Source organism: Myotis daubentonii, chromosome 20, assembly GCF_963259705.1.
Source record: "Myotis daubentonii chromosome 20, mMyoDau2.1, whole genome shotgun sequence".
In the NCBI taxonomy this organism is placed as follows: Eukaryota; Metazoa; Chordata; class Mammalia; order Chiroptera; family Vespertilionidae; genus Myotis; species Myotis daubentonii.
This window is the reverse complement of record NC_081859.1, coordinates 9282013-9302676: the sequence shown is the minus strand read 5'-3', so window position 1 is coordinate 9302676 and position 20664 is coordinate 9282013. Positions and strand designations below refer to the sequence as shown.

The 20664-nt window shown below is 43.4% G+C and overlaps 1 protein-coding gene across 6 annotated transcripts in view; it reads right to left on the bottom strand.

Moving 5' to 3' along the window:
• Positions 1-20664, bottom strand: part of ESRRG (estrogen related receptor gamma) — a 461433-nt gene that overhangs the window by 353079 nt on the left and 87690 nt on the right. For 3 of the 6 annotated variants that reach the window (XM_059677802.1, XM_059677806.1, XM_059677805.1), the window contains one exon: positions 895-1013. The exons of the other annotated variants lie outside the window; for them this stretch is intronic. The gene's annotated coding sequence lies outside the window, so the exon portion shown is untranslated. The remainder of the gene's footprint in view (positions 1-894; positions 1014-20664) is intronic. 6 annotated transcript variants of the gene reach the window in all.

Sequence of the window (20664 nt, the reverse complement as noted above, 5' to 3'; positions counted from 1 at the left end):
TATTTTCCATTAATTGCTAGTTGAACTTGCTCTTCACTTTGAATCCATCCATCATACTAAAACCTGGTGCGGCCAGTTGGCTTTCTAAAACAATGCCAGGTGTTGCCGGTGTCCATGCAAAGAAGGAGACCATATAGGTGAGCCAGCTGGTTGGCATCCTAACTATGCGGGTTGAAGTCATATTTGTAATTGTTGGTTAGGCTAATTAGGCGTGCTCTATTTCACTAACTCAGAAGGCATCTCTACGCCACACACAACTGCCAATGAGTCACACAAGAGTCACCGGATAAGCGCACGGTGGTGAAAGCTGGGTAAATTAATTGCTAGTTACCAGGAAAAAGGAACACCAAGTTCATGGTCAAATGCACGTCACTGTAGGTCAGCACCTCTACCGTCATACCTGGTCACATGGTCACATACTATAATAACTCCCAACAAGAGTATTTGAGATATCTGGCCTTGACTCAGTCTCTCAAAGGATTTTGTAGATGATTCAAAAGCTGAAACCCCATAGCTTATGGTCCTAGAACTTAATAAATAAGATTATCTTTATGATACCAATTCTGCAGGAAATCTGAGTGTTGGTCTGCCGCTGACTGACTACATAAACTTGGTCAGCATATTTACTATCACCAGACCTCAGAAGTTCATCTAAAATAAGGTAAATAGAAGCTTCTCCATTTCTGAAGTACAGTACAGTGCACCTACACATTTTTACTGTTATAGTTGATATTTGAGTGAGAAGCTAAGCTTTTTAGGGTTGTAGAATGAGAGTTTGTGGCTCAGATATTTTCTTCCTCTCTTACCCCACATCAAAATCACCAACAAATCCGGTTGGCACTACCTTCACAGTATATCCAGAGACCCTCCACGTCTCCCCACCCCCAGGCGTACCTCTGGGGTCCAAGCCGCCGTCACCTCTTCCTGGATTAGAGCCGTTGCCTCCTAGTGGGTGTCTTGGCTTCCGCCCTTGCCTCTCCTCAGTCTACTCTCTAAACAGCGGCTGGAACATCCTGTACAAATGTAAGTTACATCATGTCACTCCTCTCCCCAAAACCCTGCAGGTAGCTTCATCTCCTTCACTGTACAGGTCATGGCCATGACAGTGACGTCAATGACCCTACATATGTGGCCTGTCCCCCCTTTTTACTGACATGGCCTCTCACTGTTTTCTCCTTTGTAGATACTTCACTTGCGTCCGTTGCTGGCCTTGCTTTCCTCCATACACCAGGCAACTCCCTCCCTTTGTATCTGCTGGCCCCGTGACCAGGAGCCCCCCTTCCCAGCCGTCCACATGATCACACCCTCAACTTCTTCTGGTCTTTTTGCAAATGTCATCTCACGGAATCTTCCCTGACCTCCCTACTCAAAATGACCAACCCTCCTTCCCTCACTCTGTTTTCTTCCATCATGTGACATACTGTCTATTGTTATTTTTTATTTGTGTACTTTCTTACTAGAATGTAGGCTCTACGCAGGCAGAGTCTTCAGACAGTGTGCTCAGACAGTGCTGGATCAATAAATATATATTAAAGAATAGAAGAAAGAAGGAAGGGAGGGATTCCAAATCTAGTCCTGCATTCTAGCAAAATATTTGATTCTCACGAACCAGTAAGCATATGCCTAGTTTTTAAAAATATATAGTTTTTTATTGATTTCAGAGAGGAAGGAATATAAAGAAAGAGATAGAAACATCAATGATGAGAGAGAATCATTGATTGGCTGCCTCCTGCATGCCCCCCACTGGGGATGGAGCCCACAACCCAGGCATGTGCCCTGACCAGGAATCAAACTGTGACCTCCTGGTTCATAGGTCAATGCTCAACCACTAAGCCATACCATTCTGGCAGTATATGCCTAGTTTTTAATGTACTATATGATCAGGGCATATTCCAAAACTATGTTGCCATAATTGTCCCCACCCCACTGGTTATAAACACTACAAATCAGTCACAAATTCTAGTTTAACTCTTGGGCTTACAATTAAAGTAGAAAGGGATTATTATCATAATTATTATTATTACCAATAAACTTCTGTTTATTTAAAGAAAAAAAAAGGCGATTACTTCCAACTACGTTCGTCTTTCCAAAAACTGCTAATAGACTTGAACCTTTGAAATTCCTGATTTGCCTTAGCTTTACCCTCGCAGACAATTCATTTGCCAAGGGGGGGAAAAATTACAATAAAAATGTCTCAACATTTCTTAAACTGAGACCCACAATATTTCTGTTCCTCAACTACATATACATCCATCTCCACTGTTCTCAGGATAAAGAAGAAAAAGGCTGCTTTCTAATTTTTTAAACAGAGAAATGGGCAGCAGCACTTTAAACCTTCTCAGTTGGAAAGTGATATTTTTGGTCAATGATCTATTTTTATTTCTGCTCGGCTGTTTCTCGAGGAGTCCAATGACAAGGACCTGTCCTTCAAAGTTGTAGGCTGTGGGCACGGAATTAGCATTTTCAATTACTTCCCCTGGATGAAGCACACAGGTCTCTTCCCCTCCCCACCCCCCAACCACTCTCTCTCTCTTTCTCTCCCCTTGGAGGACAGGGAGGGCAGTTTCGGGGTTACCCTTCATTTTTTATTCAGAATGTTCTCAGCAGGCTCCAAACATACTTGAAAAAGCAATTTATAATTTTTTCCCCAAAAATAAGAACAGCATCTAGGACTTGAACATCGTCGGATGTATGCTTCCATTGCCAAGCCTATCTGTTTTAGTTGACAAATTTGCTTTGTGTCATTTTTAATCCGCAGACGTATATTTTTGTAACTCCTACTGACTCTGTGGCAAAGCTAGTTAATGTGATTTTCCTGGATAAGATACTCAGGACAGTTACCCTTGCAGACATTTTTAATAAAAACAAACATCAATTGGGGACTCAGAAATGAGATCAGATTGCTTTATCAACCAAGGAACAACCATCCCTCTATTCTCATTCTTCTTTCAATACCCTACCTGTTACCACCTTTTTAATACAACAAACTGATCAGATCAAGGACAGATTTGGAAAGGAAAGACAAAAACCAGCAGCTGCTGTTTAATTTTTGGAAAAGCCATTATCCAAAAGAAAGCAAACCAGAAAGTACAGTAAGCCAGGTGCAAGGGTGGAGCTCAGGTGATGGGAGTCATAAACTGTTCTACTGTGAGGTAGTTGTCCTGCCAATTGGGTGGACGATCTTGAAGGGTCTTTCCTTTATTCTGGCTCTGGTATTTATTTGGTCGGAGAAATAAATGATTCTAACACACTTTGGAAATACATGGGACTCATTAAAAAGGCACTCACAGAATTCTGACAACATTCACTCCAATTCTTAGTTTTTACAGGACCTCTGCTCTACTTTTAAGCCTTGTGAAGACATGCTAGAGACACCGTGTCCTGAGATCCAAGCTCTTTGATTGCAAAGAGCCATCCTTAATCCAAGCAGTAACAAAACAAAACAAAACAAAACAAAACAAAACAAAACAAAACAGGGAACTGGTGGAATACTCAGGACATAGCTTATACCTTTGGGAGAGGATGGCATTTGTTGGGCACTTACTACTTGCTGGTTCCCTGGAGGATTCTTTACATGTCCCATTTCAAGGAGCAGACACCTGGGGCAAAACCACCTTAACCTCCTTCCCCAAAAGCTCGGGATCAAATTGTCTTCCCCTGTGACAAAAATTGCAAAAAGGACTGTTTTCCAGGATAGACCCAAACACCTTCTGGAAGTTCATTGCTCTGCAAGCCTCCCAGGACTGAATTCATACTTCAAAGCATGTTTCACAACTTATCTACCACCAAGTAATAAAAATGTCCAGTCCAAGTTCCTGGGAAAGATGTACCTGATAAAAGTACCAAGGCTCAAAGTATGAAGAAACTGTGTATAATATGCAAAATATAAATCACTCTAAACTAATACTCACTTTAAGTATGACCCAGTATGTCAGAGAAGAAAATGCTCCTAAAAGTGTGTGTGTGTGTGTGTGTGTGTGTGTGTGTGTGTCTACAACACACATATTACTCCCTTCCCCCATACACCTCGACACTCCACCTTAAAGTGAAAAGAAGCTGGAAAGAATTAAACTAAGATGCTACTCCATGAAGCTGCAAGTGCATAACTATTGGGTGAATCTCTAAACCATGACAATGCCATTGGCTGTTTTATGAAGTTTACCTTTAGCAGGTGTAACCTTCATAACCAGGCATCTCCGTTGGTCTGACATTTACAAGGCAATATCTTTTAAAAGCAATAGCCTTCAATGTTGAGCCACCTCTTAATTATGGGTCCATGGAACAAAGGTAGCATTCATCTCTTCATTTCACAAAGACAGGCAACTAGCGCACTGGTAGCAGTTTTTATTGGTAGGAAACCAAGTGCCACTTAGATTCACTTTTATTACTCTTCAATAATGAGGTTTGTGTTTCGTTTTGTGCTTAAACGATGGATTATACTCAAATGAATCTGTCTTTCCCCTCATTATTATTACTCTTATGACTTCCCTGAGAGAGGAAAAGAGTATGTTTAGGTACATTTCATTCTATCCTGCCTTAAATCAAGTGCTCTCGAGGGAAAATAAGCCAATCTGGAGCTCTCCCCACCCCACCTCCTATTAGTTGAGTCACTGTGGACTCCAGAGAATGAAGCATCTATAGCAACATAGAATAATTTCCTCTTATATGATGTTCAGAACTTTTTACATTTATATTCACAAAAGGATTAAAGGCAATGGGATGGCATCTCTTTTTCTTTTATGTCTGCTTATTGCATTGTTTGGAGAAATTCTGGAAGTAGTATTGGAGCAATAAATTATATATTTGCTCCATTATTGGCTTAACTTTTTTTTAGGAGGAACTGCCTTTGCCCCCCTCTAGACTCACAAAGGAACCTCAAATCTATCCTCAATTCCTCCCACTTCCCTCTGCCTTGTCTGTCAAGCCCTTAGGAGTCAAGTTCTAAAGCAACCTAACAGAATTAGGAGGAACAGTGCTTACCAACTAGACACTATGCAAACTAATGTTCCAGGGAGGACTTCTACTTTTGTTTTTATCCTCATTTTTGTTTTGCTTTTTAACATTATTAAGAAATAGTTGGACAAGTTTCTGCAATAAATTTTTAGCTATACTTGCAGTGTTGATTTACTTTTTATTTGAGTACTTTTTTTCAAACCTTGGACATAGAATGTGAGAGCTGAGAAGGTCCTTGAAGATTGAGAATAAGTACAAGGTCAAGGTCCCACAGCTGGCTGGGGTCTGAGCCTCCAAGAACCTGAGTGTCCTGACTCTCTACCAGGCTTTCTAGTCCCAAAGCCCATCTTTCATGAAGAAACCCATCCATGGGTAGCTAAGCCCCATTCTGTCTCACCTATTTGTGAGCTTGCACCGTACGCATACTTGCCTTCTGTATTGCACCACTGTGCATGGAATGATAACCTTGCTTAGTGAAATTCACTAGCTATGACCTCCATGTCTGCTGATGGCTCTTGTTCAAACACATCTCTGTGGCCCAAGACCGAATCATGTGTATCCAACAGACGTGTATCCAGACATCTCCAGAAACATGTCCCAAAGGAACCTCAAACTTGACAAAACTGACAAAATTAAACTTACAATTTTTAACCCAAGTCTGTTCTGTGGTTTTTTTTTCTATTATTATTCCTCATCAAATTAATGGCACCATTGCTTACTAATTTTTTTCCAAACCAGAAAATCTATCCTCAGTTCCTCCCACTTCTTCTTTCCTCCTATCTAATGAATGACTGTCCTTGTCCATTCTATCTATTGAGTGTTTCTTAAATTAGTCCCACCTCTCCAACTCTACAGGCACTGTTGTAGTTCACTCCCACACAATTTCATCTGGGACCACTGCAACAGAGTCTAGTCTTGATCACTCTCCAAAGTCCTTCAATCCATCCTCCACGGTGTTGCTTACCTAACCTCCACTGGGCCACTCTTCCACAGTCTCACTTTACTTCCCTTACCCAGTAACCTCATCCCTCCAGATAAACCCACATGCCATTGCCTGGTACATAAAGTCCAGGATGACTCTGCCCATTAACCGAACATTTTGGCTCCCTCTCTTGCTTCCATGCAATCGTCTTCCATTTTATGCTCCAGCAATATAGAGCCGGTGTAGTTCCCAACACATTGCAGGTGGTTTCCTATTTTTACACATGCTCTTCTCTCTGCAATGGCTTTGTACCACTTTTTCCATAGGAAAACTACTATCCTATATAATAAGAGCCTAATATGCAAATAGACCGAATGGTGGAATGACTGGCTGAACAACCGGTTGCTATTATGCGCAGACACTCAATGCAGGAGCTGCCCTCAGCCTGCAGGCCCCAGGCTGGCCAAGGCAGATGCCATCAGGAGCCCCCTGATTGCCCCGCCTGTCACCCTGCAAAGGGAGGTGACTGGCAGTGGTGGTGGGGGGTGGGGCTAGCAAGCAGGCAGTGCCAGGCTAGCCAATGTGGTTGCCTCCTGATCGCCCTGCCAGTCGTCCCACAGATCAGCCCTGATCACAGGCCAGACCTAGGGACCCTACCGGTGCACGAATTTCGTGCACTGGGCCTCTAGTTTATCCATAAAGTCTCAGCTCACATGTGTTATCCATTTGCATCCTTACCTGATTGGGTGCTGCTGAAATACCCAGATACTACATCAGTCACTGGTTATGTGGAGCTGTGAAAGCAATGCCCAGAGATAAGGGTGCCTTTTCCTCCACGCATCTTTCCATCACAGCAAGAATGGCATGCCGTTGGAGTTATGCACATGTCTGTCTTTCCATTCTGCTATAAGCACAGTACTCAATAAAATCAGTGCCGAACGAGAGAAAAAGTATATTTTATCTCTTCAACTAATCTGTCCCCTGGTTTCATTAGATTTCTCAAAGGACATTATCCTATACAAGGCACCGTGGTCAACAGTACAGACCTTGGAGTCAGATCCTCTCCTCTTCATGAGCTGTGTGACCTTGGTCGGGCCACTGAAATTCTACAAAACGGAGACAATGGTATTCTATTCCCAGGTCCCTCGCAAGGCATCGATGAGGTAATCCATGTAAATAAGTCAAAACACCACCTGGCACAAAATAACCCATCAGTACCTGTGAGCATCTATTATTTTACATCTTATACTGCACATCCACACAGGCAAGGGACAACAAACGTGGAAATAAGTAAAAAGGAATCTCGTGATTCAGGTAGCCAAGTCATCGGGTATTTCGACCTCCCAGATGATTTCCAGCTGTGCTGACTCTAAAGGGTTAAGCACACATGCACACACAGGAGCATTTTCCCAACCCCCAGGCTTGTCATCTGAGGGTGAGGGTGGGGGAGGGAGTGCTCGGGCTATGGATGTTAAATCAACAATTCCCTCTTACAACAGACCCTGGCTCCGCTCTCCCCATGTCGCGGCCTGTGACGGCTGAGCGTCTCCCAAGCATGACCAAGCGATTAGCGGGGCTGTGTCCGCGCCTCTCCTCGGTAATGGGTGCTCTTTCCATTTGCCGGGTATGGGAGCCTGAGCGCTTCGCTGCCTCGCTCGCTCGCTGCCTCGCTGGCTGCCTCATGCATTCCCAGCTTGATGAATTCATTACTCCCCATATTTTCTTCCTCCCCCCTTCAGAGAAAACCCTTCCTTAACATTTTAATTTTTTTTAAAAAAAGGTGCTTTTTAAATATGAAACTTTCCCATCAAGTCTGCGACAGCTAAGCTGCATCCCACACCACTTTCAGAAGAAAGAATGAATGAAGGGAAGATTCTTTAATACAAACACCCCGGTCCTGCCTCGCACTGGGTGGAGAACACGCAGGATTACACTGGGCATGGGCTAGGAAGAAACTCTTCTTTGCGATCTAAACAGGAATAAGGCAGAAGTTATGTGTCCTCAATGGGCAATGGTGTCCCAGCCTAACAACACACCTGCCGGCTTCTCCCCACTGTTTGCTTTCCCCCCATAAATGGCTCCTGGAGTGAACCCTGCCTGCTCCTGCCACAGTGAGAGTGTCTGCTCGTCCGGGCACTATTCATGGACGGGATGCAACTGAAGGGTGCCTGGGCCAATTCTGCACAGCTGTGGTTTTAGAAAGCACTTTCAGGAGCAAAGGGGAAGGAAGGAAGGTACCCGAATGGAATGGACAGCTAGACAGTAGAACCCCTTACTTATACCCGACCTATGGCATCCAAACCTACTCTTCTCAGCCACATGACTGCTTTCCAGTAGCAAGAAAACGGCAGGGGAGAACGTCACTCCACAATAAGTAACAGACAAAGAGGCTCTCTCTGAACTTTCTGAACCAAGACCCAGAGTTACCGAACAGCAAGGACTGTGCCCACAGAAAGGGCGGCATTGCAGGCCCTGGGCTGTTCAGCCACCTGCAGGTGCCTCAAACAGTCATCTCCGATTTTATCTTGACACACACACACACACACACACACACACCACACACACACGACAACCAGAACCATCAGGGAACTGTCTCTAAGGGCAACAGGGGTCATGGTTCAGAGCTCTGGCCCAGGAGTCAGACCCCCTGAGTTTGAATCCCGTCTAGCTCAGTGACCTGAAATGAGTTACTGAACTCTCTAAGCCTCGGCTTCCTCACCTGTAAAATGGGGGTGCTCCCGCACAGTAAGAATAACATGGTGATTAAATGAAATAAGATGAGAATCGAGCTCAGCACGTAGTTGGCTCTTATTAAAATAGCATCGAACACAGTGGCACTGACTATGTTTTTCTTTTGGTCACTTCCAGAGATAGCTTCAAATATTTGTTTTACAAAAGCAAGTATCATACATCTTTCTGGGCGAAAAATTTGTTGTTGCCTAGAATTTTTATCTTACCCAAAAAAGAATTTTAAAAAATCCCTCTCTTGGGGATATATATGTGTCTGTGTATATATGTGTACACATGTGTGTATATACATATTCATACATATATACACACATATGTACATATTGTAAGAATCTATCCCGAAACATTAGTAATATACAACAGCAGTGCTTTTTGCAATGAACACTAGGTTACAAAAATGCTTCCTTCTACCAAACGATATCAAAGTGATGCTGCCTGCTATTGGGTTTCTTCTATAGCACACAGCCTTACCCCTCAGACGGTGAAAACACCCCGAATGGACAGCTCCCCCATTAGGCAAAAGCACCCCGTATCCCGCCACCCTTCTCAGAGGCACAACCTTGCTGTGGTCGCACCGCATCTGAAGATCTAAATATAGGGCCCTGGTGCTGGGGGAGGGGCTGAGAGATAAGGAGAGCAGAGGTGGAGGCTCATCTGCTATAAATAACCCAGGAGCCTGACTCCATTTAGAGCTTCCCAGGTGTAGGGCTCCAGCAAATCTGCTTTGTTTCCTGAAACAAAAGAAACAAGGGCCGTGTTCAGGTTTCTCTGAGCCTCTGGCACGGAGATGCTCTTCGGTGTATTTTCTTCCTTTTGAAGAACTGAGAGCTCTAAATAAATCCTCGAGGTCCCTGGAAGCCCTTCTAATCCCCGAGCCGCATCTGCATCACAGGGAGGGAATGGTCTGCTCACAGGGGCTGGCACCAGCTTCATGCAGAATTGCTCCCTAAACGTAAAAGTTTTACGGGGCAGAGTCTTTACAAGCCGGGCACACATCTCAGTTGCAAGTGTTTGTTCCTCTAACATCTTTAAGATGGGTGCTTTGTACAATGTTTGGCAGCAACACACATCTGTTTTGGGGAAGACACCTGATCATTTTAACCATCCCTATAATGGGAAAGTGCTGACTAGAGCAAACATTTCCGAAGATTCTCTGTGCAGCGAGGATGGCCCAGGTGTCTACAGAACGCTCGTCTGCTCAGCAAATCACAACCACCCACCGCTGACTCCCCTCAACCTTTTCCTGACTCGCTGCTACAGAGAAGAACCCCCTATTGAGCCACCAGGGGATTACTTGCACAATCCCAGGCTGTTTTTTGGTGACAAATCGGCATTCCCGTCCATTTGAGAGAAGTCTACATGCCTGTGGATGTGTAGAGAGCCGGGAGGAGTTTGGGTCCAAAACCCGTGAATGAATTCCATTAATAAATATATGTAGCTTCTTTATCTGTGACATCGATGACATTTTTTGCTTTCCTATTTCTGAATATTATTTACTAAAGAATAAACTCAAGAATAATTTTGTATGTAACTATTGTTTCTTTAAAAATAACATTTTTATTGATTTCAGAGAAGAAGGGAGAAGGAGAGAGAGATGGAAACATCAATGATAAAAGAATCACTGATTGGCTGCCTCCTGCACGTCCCCTACTATAGATCGAACCATGCCCTGACTGGGACTCCAACCATGACCTCCTGCTTCATAGGTTGACGCTCAACCACTGAGCCATGCTCATTTCTTATTAGGCCAATGCTTCCTCACAGGCAGAAGCCTGGCTCCTAGCTCAGAATCACGGTGGAACTTGCCAGCATGGAACTCAGGGTCCAGACCCCATGGCTACTTCCACAAAACCGAACCCGTAGAAATCCACATCTTTGATAACATGTATACACGAGTATGTGTTTAAATGCAACATCAAATTTCCTTCATTCAATGTCCTATTTGGATGTGGACTCATTATTCACGTTTGCCCAACAACAGCGATGGTTCCCACTTTCCTTCACATTAAGAGAAAAAGTGTGTGCCTGAAGCTTTCTGCTTCCAGGCAGGTCACCTTGATTTCCTTGGGCTTCTACCTATGCCTCACCAGTAGGTATTTACAAAACATTTCCCACTGGAAGGGGTTGGTAAGAAAAAAGTACTTCTCTATCAGTGATAGCTGGGAAGTCTGAACAGTTTCCTGAAATTTACTTGCTGAGAAAGGTAGCCTGATGCCGGTCTAGATAAACCAGGTTGCACATATGGGTGTGGGCTCGGGGAGAGACAACTTGAGCCTTTGCAATGACTCCTAGTTGAGATGTGGCTGATTAACAAGCTTCACAAATACATAATCTATAGCAGCAATAAGAAAATCTCTATATCATAGAATTGTCTACTTGGAACCTATAAAATTTTATTAACCAATGTCACTTCAATAAACTTAATAAAACATAAAATAAGAAAACTATGTTATGTCCAGCAATTCTCCTAAAATTATCTGAACTCACAAAAGGATGTCATCAGAGATTTTCCCTACATAGGGCTAATTTGAAGTCACATCATCTAGATTCTTCCAGTGGTAGCAGCAAAGAGTGTAACCTGAAGGACACTATGAAGGGCAAAGATGACATTTCTAAAGCAGTGGATGGATGTTAACCAACATGTAGCCCTACCCCAGAGCATGGATGCTTTGCAACCAGAATCAATGAGTCATGTTGTTTGAGTTGAATAATAACACCCCTTATCCAAATTACAAGCACTAAAAAAAAATTAGGTTACAATTATATGTGTTTAAAAATAATCAAAGCATCCCAGATGGTGTGGCCCAGTGTTTGAGCGCTGACCCATGAACCAAGAGGTCACCAGTTCAATTCTAGGTCAGGGCACCCAGTGTGGGGCATGCAGGAGACAGCCGATCAATGATTCTATCTCACCATTGATTCTTCTCTCTCTCTCCATCTCCCTTCCTTTCTGAAATCAATAAAAATATATTTTAAAAAATAAAGTGACCAATGTATTAGTCCCATCCATATCATTCTTCTAACATTTGGCCCATTGTACCACTTTGGTATCGTAAAGTTTGGTAAAAATAGTTACTTTCTATTTTTACATAATCCTACAAAAAGCACCAAAGCAGGTGCTCTGCCATCTGAACCAGCATGAGGAGCCTTGCTCGGATCTCACCGAGTTTTGACTGTCCTCAGCTAAGCTCTCCTGAATTCCAAGGGTGATGGTTGCTGGTATCACCCATCATTGCTAAAACTCATTTCTCAGCAGATATTCACTGGGAACCTTCTCTGAGCCAAGCACTGGGCATACAAAGGTGAAAGTTCCTGCCTTCACAAGGCTACCTTCCCCATGGAGGAGACAGCCAATGAATCCGTGAGTGCATGCCTAGCAGGGAATTATAGGACAGAAAAGGATAAGAGGGAATAGGATATTCCTCTGAAGATTAAAAAGCAGAGAAAGAATGTAGAGTGTGATGAGTCCTGGCTACGTTAGCATCCCCATAGGCCTCTTTGAGTAGGTGTCATGTATGGTCCCAAAACAAACTATAGACTTGCACAGAGCAGAAACAGACGCTGTAAAGCAATTTCTAGATGTATTTTATTTGTGGCCGTTAATGCACCCCGTATGTGTTTCTCGGGTTTAAATCACTTTTCTCAAGTTCCAATTCATTCTATCATTACAATACACGTAGACTGAGATTTTCATCCTTAACTTTCTCTGGACTGTGACATGCTGCTCACAAAGGCTAAAGGGTAGTAGAGGGTTTCCAGATGGATCTGGGGTTCCCACATGATCTGGGTTTTTTCAGAACCAATGGCCACTTTACAGACCCCCAACATTTCAAAAGGGAATGCGGGCTCAAAACACACCATTCTACCATTCTGATCAAGGATGGCAGCCATTACAACAGTAAGTGCCAAGCATGAGCCAAGCATGTGCCAAGCACTGTGCTAGATGCTTCCAGACACTCTTCCCTCTTCACTGTATTCATGACCTCAATTACGATGGGGACAGGGGCTTCACTTGGCCACACACCCTAAACCACCAACAGTACTTAAGTTTCCAGCCGGCCAGTCTTTGGGACTCCCCTCTCACGGTATTTAAGTACTTGTGACAAGAGATTCTAAAAGCTTTCTGAAAGTCAAAGGCACTAATGGAAAAGCCTTTTACATATTTTATAAAACTAAACAAACATCAAAGTTAACAGTCAGAGGCAACTTGTTTTTTCTGAACTCTACAGAGCCTTGTCAGCATGGAAATCCCTCCTGCTGGTTCTATTTAAACAAGTAATGCAAGAGTCCTGAATTATGAGGGGAAAATAAGATTACACGTTTCCTGAGGGTAAAAACAACTCTACTTCACATTTTTGTTTTCCTGGTGCTCACACAGTTCCTAACCCTAAGTGGGTGGGAAAGAAATGTTTAATTATACGGATGTGGGAAAATATGACAAGAATTTTAACCACACAAAACACTCAGCTTTTGTTGATTTTCTTGTAAACATTATTAGCTACCTACAAGGTTCAATCACAACTGGAGATTAAAAAAATCTCTGTGTACAAGTATATGATTCCATTATAAGTATGGGCTACACCAAACTTCCAACAACACTTTACAGACACCCCACATTTCAAAAAGGACATGCAGGCTCAAAACACACCATTCTGATCAAGGATGGGAGCCATTACAACAATAAGTGCTAAGCATGTGCCAAGCCCTGTGCTGGGTACTTCCAGACACTCTTTCTTCCCTCTTCACTTTACTCAGCAGGCAGTAACCTGCTGAGGCCACTTGTATCTAACCACCATATCTAATAGCTCACTATTCTGTCCTTCTTACACCTGACCTTGCTTTATCATCTACCTGCCACTTTCTATGTTTTTTTGTTCACTTAAGTGTTAGATCCAGTTCTATGTACTAGAATGTAAGTTCCATGAGAGCAGGAACATTATATTACTCGCTCTTGGAGCTTAAGCAACATGTAAAGCTCAATAAATACTTGATGAATGAATAATACATGAATGATGTCATTCACCCTTTAAAACAACTCTGCAAAGTAGTACGTTGAGCCCCAAGAAGCAGCACCGACAAGTCTGAGTTCTACTCTCTTTGTGCTGACACAGGTTGAATAGACAAACCATCCCCCCCGCACCTCTTCCTACCTTTCCTTGATAGAACCAAAGTCTCCAGCTCTCTCTTTTCCTGGCACATTCTCAGAGGAAGGCAATGAGCAAAGTCCACCGAGATTAACCATTTCCCGTGTTACTTTTATGTGACTTATTTGCAACCTGAGAAGGAAATGTCCTATCGCTTGGAGTTTAGGAACAGAGATGGTTGGGTTTCCGAGGCATCTCTGACTCACCTGGATCCTCACCGCGGTGTGGACATGGCCTCATGCACGGCCCGGAATCTGAGAAGCCGATTTCTGTGAACCCACCGGGAGATGAGGACGGCACGTCCAAGGTTAAGGTGACGGATTTTCCTGTGCTGCAGTCTTGCCCATTTATATCCAAGACCCTCCACCTCTGAGGTACCCTGTTGAATGACTCACTCCTGGCTACACTTGTGCTTCAGAAAATATTGGGTAGAGATTGCGCTCACTCTGGCTGCTGTTCCAGAATGATCTCACTCCGGCTCCTGGTCCATAATGATGAGGCGCTGCCTAAATTATATCCTACAGAAGATTTTCAGTGGCTTCTTTCAGAAAAATGGACATCTGACTTCCTTACACTTAAAATTTCATCTCCAGGTAAGTATCGCCTTTTCTCCAATATATTTTTTTTTACTTCATGAGTATGATGGATGAAAACAGAAGGCACTCTTTTAATGGCTCTGAGAAAATGAATCATCTCTTTCATGTGCATTTTACTCCTTGCAAAGATTTTTTCCCCTTAAATCTGTAAGTGCATTTCTGAGAGTTCTTAAATGCAAGCATCTCTCTGAGCTTGCTAACTGCATTTCCCATAGTAGGCCATTTAAAATGTGTCTTTAAAGTGGATTACATATCTCAGGGGATGGGTGACAGGCTATGGAGTCACCCACTTTGATGTCACCAGTTCAAATGTAGTCCAGGCACTTGGCAGTGAAAAAGCAACTGTTATAATTAACCATTGTTTGGCTTACTTTTGTAGAGATGAGTTAGTGACTCCTGTCCAGTACCTGGTTCTAGGTAGCCAATCACCAGTACCAGCATCATCTCAAAGGCATTAAACAAGATCTTCCCAGTGATGGAGGATTGAAAAGGATGTGTCTGTACACAAACACACGTGCACACACATGCACTTTGTGAATGGACGTACATGCATAAACACATGTGCGCGCGCGCACACACACACACACACACGTACAACTATTTTGACTGAACTCATCCATGAGGGACAGTCAGCAATATATTTTAACCATTTATTTGACAACACTCTACTCGGTGCAAACTATTCCCCGATGTAAGCATATGCCTACAGCCCTCTGAGGTCCTGCTCTCGCCCGGCAGGTTTTCTGCAAACAGATGAGAGCACCTCCACTAGCCAGCCTCACTCTTCACTGTGATGAGATAGAAGAAGGCATTGGTCTTCAGGGATGTCCATTTGGGAGCTTTTAGGAACTCCAGCCTGCACTTAAAGATCAGAGATTCCTGAGATGGCTCCTCAGAAATACATCTCTGCTCAGAACCCAAGAGACTGGATGCCATCCAGATGCCCCGCCCCTCCCGATCTCTCGTATCCACTGCCTCAGCATGGCCTGTCCATCCATCCTCTCCCTAGACCCTGAATTCATCACTCATTTCCATCGTCACTGTCACCACCTTAGGGCAGGCCACTGCCAGCTGCCCCCTTGATTACTACAACCTCCTCCCCATCCCTGTCTGTTATTAGACTCCATCTATTCCGCATATTATTTCCAGAGCATCACTCTGAAGTGTCACTGGCCTGCTTAAGACCCTCAGTGGCTCCCCATGGCTTCAGGATGAGGTCCATACTCCTCACCATGGCCTCCTTTTCTGAATTCACCTCACAGAAAGCATCCGTCCCACCCATGCCATTCCTGTAATGCCTCCAATGGCCAGGTATGGACAGCTCCCTCCCCCACGTTTCCTAGCTAATACTCAGCAGAACTGCCATTTCTTCCCAGGACTGTGTCCTGGCCTTCTGAGGTCTGGGTTGGATGCTGTTCTTAGCACCCCATCACGTCACTCACCGCACTGTAGTGGAGGATCACACTCTTTAGGAAGAGCTGAGTCTTGTTCGCTGCTCAATCCCTGGCCACTACTATGATATCTCCCTCCTCAGTCAATGGAGGGCAAAACCCTATTTTATATTAAGAATACAGTATGCTTAGGTCTGAATGCTGATATCATTCGCTCATTCCTTTATTCATTCAACACTTACTAAGCACCCTCAATAGACCAGACACTGTAATAAGTGTTACGGGTATGACTTTAAGACACATCAACTACGCCTCCAAAGAGACTGAAAAAGAAAGCTTTAAATCCCTTTTTCAGATTGGAAAGAACCATCAAGTTTCTATCACACAGCTTCCATAATCTATAAAAACAACAACCAAAACAACAACTGGAACAAAATTAATAGTTTGGCTTGGCCAAAAGCCACAGGAGACTGGGGCGTTTTTCTCAATAGAATCAGCTGACACTGTGTCATGTGCCCCTTTAGAATGGACCAGCAAAGCATTAAAATGCCAAAAACGTGGAGAAGAAACACATTCAGGGAGCTAACAGGAGAATATGAAGGACAGACATAATTAAAGAGAGAAAGGCATAATAAATACAGGGTACTCTGAAGTCCCTTTGTCATGGGGCTACACGGCAGTTTGACTCTCATTAAAGTCATTCTGAATTGATTCCCTGGGTCTAATGAGAACATTTTGACAACGCTAAGACACTCGGCCTTCTCAAGAGCTCCTAAAAGGCGCCCTCAGAGCCTGACCAGCTGGATATGCAAGCGAAGAACGCACAGCCACTCACTCGGCGAAATAGACCATGTCCAGAGAGGAGAGAGCAGGTTCCCTATGCTGTTCATGAGGGCACAGAAGGCGCAGGCCCTTTAGATGCCCATTTCAAGGACATGGTCCCACCAAATCCCCACCTTCTAAAGCTTTCTGGCTCTGAGTGTCTCAGACTTCAAGAGTTGTGATATTTCATTGCAGGTTTCCGGTAACGCATACCCTTTACTATTTTATCTTTGGGCTACAAGTTGTAGCTTCCCATTTAATTGGAATAAAAGGGAGAATTTATAGAATTTCCCCACGGAGGTCGTCTGTCCTCATATATTTCGGATGACTCCCAATAGAAAGGAGCTTAGAATAAGGACCGAGGCATCCCCAATACATGTAATCATCAACACTCCCTCCCCCGCCCAACGAAACGCTAGCAAATTTGACTCTAAGTCAGTGGGACATGCAAGAAACCCAAATTATTACATTACCATTTCCTTGGACCCCATTAACCTTGAGAGAACGGTAAAGGTCATCCGCCTGCCTGGCTAAATAGCTTTCAGCAATTTCTCTAAAAATGTAGCAGCAATACCTTTTCCACCTGCGCGCAATTTTTTCCCATTTTTAATCACTAAAGTTATTTTGCATGAATACTGAATCTTTGTTTCGTAAGGATTGATCCTCTTGCCACTTACCGCTGCTTCGTGACTTCATAGTCCCTGCTAAGGAGCTAATTTTAATGTCACAGACAATTGTGATATCATGAGGAAGCGGCTAACCTCTTGTGAAACAAAGGCCCTGTTTTCAAGCAAGTGTTTCTTCTAATAAATTGCAAAAAATAGCTAAGCACCTAAAATGTAAAATAGATGATTTATCTGAAAATTAGACGCTGACACTGTCTATGACTCTCCTGAAAGCTGCAGGAAAAAGTTAGGATGAAGACAAAAACCAAAGAATCAAAAAATAAACTTTCAAATGGTAACCACATGCTTTCTCTACACCTTTGCCAGTGTTGTTTGCCTACCAGCGTGGGGCCATTATTTTGTTATTATTTTACTATACTACCCATAACAGATATTTTTATGAAGTTTTGATTTATTTAGATGTTTCATAAATTTTAAAAGCTCAGTTGTCTCCTGTTGTCCTCACTCTAAATGAGTGGCCAGGTAGGGTCAGTTCACTGGAATCTCACAGAAGACAAGACACAGCTTCCAGGTTAGGGAAGGCAGGATCTCAACAAAGTACCCAATCGACATGGTGAGGGCCCATGCACTCGGTTCCATTCCATGGAGATCCATGCTGACCACAACTCCAGCCTGGAGACCACCCACACCGGGAGCGTATCAAAGACAGGTACACCTTTCCATTTCATGAGAGATAGTTCCGGCCACATGCACCAAAATGAACCAGGCTGTGGCATGTGGGGTAGTGGCCTCCATGAGATACATCTTGATTTAATAGAGAAATAAAAGTGATCTAAGGTCATCTGCTAAGACCATCATAAAGAGCATGCAGGCACCCCATGCTTTAATAGTCCCAAGCTGCTTTTCAACTCTGAGTGAAACCATTTGCTTAATGTCTACAGAAATGGTGCAATTAATTTCCTCCCTTAAATAATATCAGACTGTCCACTATCATATGTCCTAGTAGAAGTGTTTTTCTTCTGTTCTCTCTTTATGTTAAAATTCTAAAGATATGAGGATGGAGACAGTGCTGATTTCGGAGTGACAGGAAACCTCCCCCAGAGAGAGCACATTCGCATTTGATGACTGTCTTTAGAGACTCTTGGCAAAGATCAAGTGCCGTGTCTGAAAATGAGCCACGTGAATGATACCAAACTGCCTTGGGCAGTAAAAAGCGGCCTCAGGACCTCCCTGTGCCTTCATTAATGAGTCCTTTATTCAGTGAAAGTTTCTGAGCAACTACTGTGTCTTAGGTTCATTGCTCCAGGCAGAGGACAGCAATATTAAACAGGATGGATGGTCGGTGTAGATGTCATTGAAAAGGTAACATCTGAGGAAAGATTTTAGTGATGGGAGGAATTCGTCCCAGGGGTACATAAGAGAGTATTTCATGTGGAGGAAACAGCCAGTGCTAAGGCCCTGTGGCAGGAGCAGGCCTGGAGACATGAGGAGAGAGGAATGAGACACCAGGCAAGGGAGGAGATGGAGCGCCATAGCAGCATTTTGAACAAAACGAATAACCAGACTTAGAATTTAAAATCTTTTCGTTCAGACAAGTCACCTGCTCGGCAGAAGTAAATGACTAAGCATTGACACCTTAAACCAGTTCAACACATGTATATGGCTCTTCACAATAAACCTCCATTAGTAACAAGCCAAGCTTAAATCTCCAACTACCAATGAATTTAGCACCAAAATTATTTTTTTTAAAGACAGCCAGAGATTACCCACATTGTGTGATATTCCTTTTAAGACAAGTTCTTTCCTAAAGCTCTATGAACCAGAATAAGTCCTGGATTCTACTTCCTACTCTTGAAAATCAAGGAGTTAGTACTGATATAAGATTATCTATAAAATCACCTCCATACAGCATCAGTATCTGTGGTAGCCAGTCCCCATGATAGCCTGTGATGACATCTCTGTGTGAGTGGTGAATAAATAGCAAATCAGGCCTGGACCATGTGACCCCCTGCATTATGGCTGAGTGGTGGCCTGTGACTTCCCAATCTAGGCCGTAAAGGACATTGGTCTGGGGGACACTGGTCTGAAGAGAGGCCCATAGGGGAAGGAACCACCTTGTCATCCGCCTGAGTGACCACTTTGGAAGTGAATCATCGGGTTCTATTCAAGGCTCCCTTTGGCCACAGTTATGTCCGACACTCAAGTCCAACTTCCAGGTGACAGACAACCTCATAGTGACCCTGATCCAGAATCTCCCAACAAAACCACACCTAGATTCTCAATCTGTACAAACCATGAGAGAGAATAAGTCATTAGTGTTTGAAGCCACTAAGTTTTGGTGTTATTTGTTACTAATAGAGGCCTTCTATTTTCTAACATCTGAATATTACGGTGCTCATAAGTGAGCTACCGCTTACAACATTTATTTTTATTGAGCATGCTTTTGAATTTCTGAACTTAACACAAAAATCTGGAACAAAATCACAACCAGGTAAAATGATGAGAAGTTGAAAATATATACTTTCATTGGACTGAAGTGCCAAAATTAGAAAGTACTGAGAGTGATAGAGAATATTCAACGATGAATGGACATTGGAGTCAAGAAAAAAAAATGGGTATCAAGAATGGTTCTGCCACTTACTAGTTTGAGCAAATTACATAAATTGATCGAGCCTCAGTTTCTCTGCTGGTCCATTGGTTCTCTGTTGTTCATGGTGTCTGGCAAGAATGTTTTCCATCTGAAAGTCGCTTAAGGAATGCTTTGAGTGCCAGACCTCTACATTCATGTATCTCATGAGCATATCCCATTGAGTACCATCATCAAATGTTAAACTGTTCTAACTTACACTCAGAGCAGAAACATCAGACCAACCACGGGGTGTTTCTTTTTTTATTTACGAGTCGCAAAACGAAGAGATTTCACTGTAGGGGCAAATCAGAAGAGCGGAGAGGATCCCAGCCAGTCCCAAATGAGAGGGGCAGATGTAGTCATTAACACAGTTTCTGAGGAGTAAATATACCCTTTTGTGTTATTTTTATATTTGTCTGTTCTTGCATGCTGTGTCTCTTTGGCAAAGGAGAGCCAATATCTGTATCCGAAAATGACTATTAATCACATTTTGGAGCAATGGATTTTAGCAAAGGATGAAAACACTCACAAATGCAGCTGGAAAGCGAAGGAGAAAAAAAGAGAGAGCGAGAGAGGGAGTGAAGCAGCCACCCCTGCAGCCAAAACAACTCAGTGTGGGGAGAGTGTCATGTGGTCGCATCTCCGAAGCCCAGCTGATCTACAAAATCATCCGAAATGAGGCGGCTGGCTCTGATTACCATTGAGATTCACGGGTGCATTTATCCTTCAATAGAAAATCTGTTCAAATGAATTCTCCCACATACATGCCCTCCACCATGGCAATGTACTACCAGCAATCTTCGTAAAGAACAGGGCACCGTCAAAGGCTATCT